The sequence below is a fragment of the Orycteropus afer genome, unplaced genomic scaffold, assembly GCF_000298275.1.
Source record: "Orycteropus afer afer isolate SDZICR_OR568_19922 unplaced genomic scaffold, OryAfe1.0 scaffold00170, whole genome shotgun sequence".
NCBI classification, from domain to species: Eukaryota; Metazoa; Chordata; class Mammalia; order Tubulidentata; family Orycteropodidae; genus Orycteropus; species Orycteropus afer.
The window spans coordinates 4,684,248-4,690,938 of NW_006921757.1; positions in this window are offsets into that span (position 1 = coordinate 4,684,248).

A 6,691-nucleotide genomic window follows, 5' to 3' on the forward strand; every position below is an offset into this window, starting at 1 on the left:
GAACTGCTGTATGAAAAGTGAATTTGCTCTGTAAATCTTCACCCAAATCAAAATAAAATTAAGAAAAAAAAGAAAATGCCTCTCTATTTGTTAACCAAAGCTTGATTAAATAGTTTCATCAATGACTTAGAGTTGCAGTTTCTAGCACAGTCATGAATTATTACCCCCAAACTATCATTGGTTCCATTTACTAGAAAACAAGAGTCAAAACAAATAAATGCAAGATGAGATAAAACATTTTCTAGTGACAAATATGTCCCTTCTTTATAACTAAGAAAGGTAAGATATTCGGAAGAAATTTCAAAACACATATAGAATCCAAGGATAATTGATGATAACTTAGTGATCTAATCAGTAACTTAGAGGGAATGGGCCAAACCAGCTGAAAGAATTCTTAATTGTTGAGCTTTGAGAGCCTGCAGAGAGCATTTCTTCCAAAGGCCTAAATAATTAATTTCTGTGGAAATTATTAGAAGAAAAGCAAATGGTGTAACCAGTTGCAAAAAACGGATGCACTCCTTTTGGAAAAGATTATTTTGAAATTGTATGGGCATGGGAATACTACTATGCAATGACCCTAAGAGAGTTGGAATGTCCCCTTTGAAGAAAAATTGTCATCAGCTTTACTGAATGAAATGCCCTCACGCTGCTTTCTCCCCAAAGGAAAAGAAGAGTCTGCCTTTCTGTCCTTGAAGCTGCCAGTCATGCAGCAGCCACCATGAGCCGCCACATTAGTCACTGCTCCTTCAGCTCTAATCTCTTTTCTCAGTGACAAGTGAATCACAGAAATCAATCTCAACTTTGACTCTGAAATATCTTCCGTGGGATTTGTATTTGAAGAGAGTGGGGAAAGGCGAACTAAAACTTCCCATTAGGAGACAGGCACAAGGAATGTGAGCCTAAACTGTGTGCAGGGTGCAAGAGAGGATTACCCAATAAACCAGGTAAGCTTCCACTGTTCACTACAGATTAGAAAGTAAACACAAGAAATCCTACACTTACCTGTGAAATTGGTCACTACAGATTACTAAGTAAGCACAAGTAAGCCTGTGGCCAGGTGCAGTGCACTGGGAGGTTACTGAAAGCCACCTGGCATTGTGGTCCTGGAGGCAGCATGGATCTGAGTCCACATGATGTTCCAGGGCTACTCTCTATGTCAGTAGGTAAATTGCTCAAGCTCTACATGATTTAGTGCTACTGTTTCTTCATTGACCAAGGGAAAAAGACAATAATATCTCATAGTCATATTCTAAGAGTCACTGAGTGGTGCAAATGATTAATGTGCTCCACTGCAAACTGAAAGTTGGCAGTTCAAATCCACCCAGAGCTCCTCAGAAGGAAAGGTTTGGTGATGTATTTCCAAAAAATCAACCAGTGAAAACCCCATGGAGCACAGTGCTAACCTGACACACTTTGGATCACTGTGAATTGGAATTGACTCCATGGCAACTGGGGAAAGAAAAAACAAAACAAGATTGTTCACAGTATTAAACAGTATATTTAGGTTTTTTTTTTTTTATCAGAAATCAAATAAGTAGTAGTCAATCCCACAATCATTTACACTATATGACTTAATGTCATGTATGTGTGTGTGTGTGTGTGCGTGTGTGTATATATATATATATATATAATGTATGTGTGTGTGTATATCTAGACAGAGAGAAAGAGAGCTCTGGAGGGGCAGTGCCTAAGGCATTTGATTGCTAACCAGAAGGTTGATGGTTCAAACCCACTAGCTGGACCACAGAAGGAAGGTGGGGCAATCTGCTTTGGTAAAGATTTACCACCTCAGTAACTCAATGGGGGTTGCTATGAGTCTGAATTGACTCAGTGACGGTGAGTTTGTGTTTATATGTATATATGTGTGTGTGTCTATGTCTGTGTGTGTATATATAAATATACATATATACTTTTTTTTTCTCTTTTATGAAGGAATATGTTCATTCTATCCCCCTAATTAAATGCTGCTTTTAAAAGGCATTTTATTCTTAATTTCTTTTAAAATTTTCTCTTCACATCTGAATGTGCTGATGACTCACTCCACATAGAAGGAACTCAATAAGTTTAATGGATAGCCATCAAACTACATTATCATAAAGAGTAAGATATTGCTGATCTATGTTTTCATAAGTATTTGGAGGGCACTGCAGGAATCTAACCAAAAACAAAACAAAATAACATGTATTGACGCTCTTTCTGCTCATTAGCGCAGTTTCATAGTCTCTCCAGTTCTTTCTTCCCTATTTACAGCTTGAACCAGTGCCTCATGGACAACCTTAAGGTAGTAATTTGTTTCCCAGTCATTAGTGAGAATTAGAAAAGTGATACTGGATATCACAATGGAACTCGCACTGAATGCTCTGGTCTGTCTACTTATTAGACACAATTACTGTCAGGTTAAGAAACCTCTTAATGGTTGCTGAGAGTGCATTGCTACTCGTTAGAAAATTCTGGACCAGGAGCAATACAGAAGGAACGATGATTGTTATGTTCATTTTATATGCTGAACAAAAGTCCCATTATTAGTGCACATGGAGGAATTTCAGCGTGTACTCAGCTAATTTCCTTTTTAAAGACCCCTATATATGCTGGCATTAAAGAAAGCCACAGTTAAGGCATGTTCACTCTGCTGGCAAACCTTTGAGGTACGACTGTGTCTTGCTGTAAATAAAGGCAATGTAAACATACTCTTGAGCTCACTTCTAGTAGCTTTATTTGGACTACTGTAAAATATAAATGATTATAATTATGGAGCTACTATTTTGTGGTTAGTTCCATGAAATTGTCACAATTTTAAATCATGGTTTTAGTTTCTTTTATTGTTTTTTTAGTGCTAAAACAGAAATAATTATGTTTGTGTATTGTGTCAGACTACAATTTTCAAATAATTCCAAATCTGTTACATAATTTTAGTTTTTTAAAAAAATGAAGTAGCAGCTGTTTTATAGCCAAGATTTTCTTGACTTGAAAAGGGAGGGGAGTGAATTTCTTGACTTGAAAAGGGAGGGGAATGAAAAAAAAAAAATATATATATATATATATATAAAAAATATAAAATGTATATGTGTGTATATATATATATATATTCAGTAAAATATTTTTAATCTCTTTCCCCAAATAAATAGCAAACTTTATTTTAAATTACAGTCATTAAGAGTAAAATAAGCATATCATTAGGGACTTATCTGTCAAGCCCTAGGAATTGTTTTCATTAATTTTAATATTTTGAAAATATGTATCTGTATTTGCTAAAATACATAGAGGTTTTAGTTTATTGATAGAGCACCATCTTCTGGTAAATGTGTAAAAGGCAATAGTTTTACACATAAAAAGAGTTTTAAAATAATTTAAAGAACTTAATGAAAAATTGATTCTTGTAACAAATGTAGAATTGCATTCTGCAGGGCTTTCTTAACATTTTAGTGCTATATTAATTTGCTACTTGTTAACCTTGACTTCTAACCTTTTCCAAGGAGTTATATTTATTGTCAAATTGCTATAACATGCCGTTAATTCAATTAAGGCAAAGTGAAAGAAAATCCAAACCAAAGACAATGCCCTCAAGTTGATTCTGACTCACATTGACCCTATAGGACAGGATAGAACTGCCACATAGGTTCCAAGACTGTAAATCTTTACAAAAGGAGATTGTTACATCTTTCTCCTGCAGAACAGCTGGTGGATTTGAACTACCTTAGTCCCCAAAGAGATATCTTTGCTCTTCAGCACTTGAAAGAGGTTCTTTGTAGCCAATTTGCCCAGCGCTATACATCGTCTGATGTCCTGACTGCTGCTTCCATTGGCATTGATTGACTGTACCACTAGGGCATGCTTAAGTGAATGATGATAAAGGTATATATACATTGTTGTTGTTAGGTGCCGTCAAGTCAGCTCCTGCTCATAGCAACCCTATGTACAACAGAGCAAAAAACTGCCAGGTGTTTGCCATCTTCACATTCTTTGCTGTGTTTGAGCCCATCGTTGCAGCCACTGTGTCAATCCATCTCATTGAGGACCTTCCCCCTTCTTCCTGACCCTGTACTCTACCAAACATGACATCCTTCTCCAGGGATTGGTCCCTTCTGACAAAATGACAAAAGTAGGAGAGATGAAGTCTGGTCATTCTTGCGTCCAAGGAGCATTCTGGGTGCACTTCCTCCAGGACAGTCAATATTTCTGCAGTTCGTTCTTCTGGCAGCAATTGTGTTTTCAATATTCCTCACCAATACCACAATTCAAAGGCATAAATTCTTCTTTGGTCTTCCTTATTCACTGTCAAGTTCACGTGCATATGAGGCTATGGAGAATACTATGACTTAGGTTAGGTGCACCTTGGTTACCTCAGTACTCTAGTGCTACAATAACAGAAATACCACAAGTGGATGGCTTCAACAAACAAATTTATTTTCCTATAGTTTAGGAGGCTATAAATCTGAATTTAGAGTTGTGGCTCTAGGGGCTGGGTGGAGACCCCTCTACCTTGGGCTTCAGCTTTGCCTCTCAGGCCCACTGGAGCAAGATAGAGGCCTCTTCTGACTCATGAAGCTGCTGGCTGCTGAGGCTGACGAATCCAGTATCAGAAAATAAAATGGCAAATTGTTGGCTGCCAGGCTGTAAAGGTAACAATTGCAAAATCATCAAGCAGCACAGCAGGCCACTGGTTCAACCCCAGGAACTGGAGATGAAGACTGAACCAAATGCCGAATCCTTTCTGTATACACTTGAGGCAGGCCACATCCTGAAGGCAACTCCCCTTCAACTGATTAGCTGCTTACAGCAAATTCCACCATGGAGGTGATTACACCACATCCATCTCATCATGGGGAATAACTACATCCAGCTGCCAAGCCACTAAAAGCTTGGCCCAGCCAAGCTGACACACAACCCTAACTACTACATTAGTCTTCAAAGTGACATCTTTGCTCCTTACCACTTTAAAGACGTCTTTTGCAAATTTGTCCATTGCAATACATCATTTTGATTTCTTCACTGCTGCTTCCATTGGCATTGATTGTGACTACAGGTAAAATGAAATCCCTGACAACTTCAATCTTTTCTCTATTTATCGTGATGTTGCCTGCGGGTCCACTGGTGAGGATTTTTGTTTTCTTTATATTGAGATGTAATCCATACTGAAGGCTGTGGTCTTTGATCTTCATCACAATGTTGTGTCATCTGCATATTGTAGGTTGTTAATGAGTCTTCCTCAATTCTTCATGTAGTTCAGCTTCTCAGATTATTAACTCGGTGTAAAGGTAGATACAGGTATAAAACTAAACCAAACTCACTGCCGTGACGTCAGGTCCAACTCCCAACAAGCCCTCCTTGGGTTTCTGAGGTGGTATCTCTACAGAAGTAGATTGCCCAACCTTCCTTCCAAGGAGTGGCCAGGGGGTTTGAACCAGCAGCCTTCTAGTTAGCAGTCAAATGCCTTAGACACTATGCCACCAGAGCTCCTATAAACCAAAAAAAAAAAAAAAAAAACCTCATTGCAACTGAGTTGATTCTGGGTCATAACAACCTCCATTGGGTTTCCAAGACTATAAATTTTTACAGAAGCAGACTGCCCCATTTTTCTTTTTTTATGCAGCTGGTGGGTTCAAACCACTGACATTTGGTTAGCAGCCAAATATCTTAACCACCATACCACCAGAGTTTCTTAAAGGTTTATATAGTATATATAAAATAAAATGCAATTGGGTAATCATAACTCTTTAGGATTAGATAAGAATTACTTTAAATTGTATAATAGATTTTACAAGGACATTCTGTGAATAAGACACAAAATATTGGAACAAGCCAAAATTAACAATATCTATCTTACTAATAGTTCAAATGTAAATAAAAGGCCTGAAAAGAATATTGTCAATATGTACAACAGAAAAAAATGAACTAAAATATCATCATTTTTTCACATCAAAGACAAATACTAACCTCCTTAAATACTAATCTCCTTACTATGTTAATAGTTAATAGTTTTAAAAATTATTAACATGTTAAAGAAGCTAGTATTTGTTATTGATGTGAAATAATGATGATGTTTTAGTTCTTCAATTTTTTTTTTTCTATTGTAGACATTGACAATATTCTTTTCAGGCCTTTCATTTACATTTGAACTATTAGTAAGATATGTTTAGAAAAGCAGTAATTTTATAATGTGTTATTATTTTATTCCTGTTAATGTTGGCCAGTTCCAATATTTGGTGTCTAATCATAGAATGTCCTCATGCAATCTATTATAAAATCAGTAAGAAAAAGAGAGCTTCTGGAAAAGAAAAATAAGCAAGTAAGATAAATAAAAATTTATAAATGAAGAAATAAATATTGAACAAAGAAAAATTTTATAAGCTAAATAAACAAACAAAAAAACCTCACTTCCAGTTTTATACACAATGAACTGTAAATGAAAGCAAAAAATATTCACTTGTTCTGAGATACAATTTGAGGGGGAAAAAGGTGAAAAAATGCTAACTCATTTATTTTAAGAGTGTAAATTAGTACAATATTTCCAAGAAATTATTTGGTAATAGGTATCAAAACATTTTTGAAATGTATATATTCTCGCGGCCAACAAACATATGAAGAAATGCTCACGACCATTAGCTATTAGAGAGATGCAAATCAAAACAACAATGAGATACCATCTTGCTCCAGCACTAGTATCAAAGTTCAACAAGACAGAAAATAACAA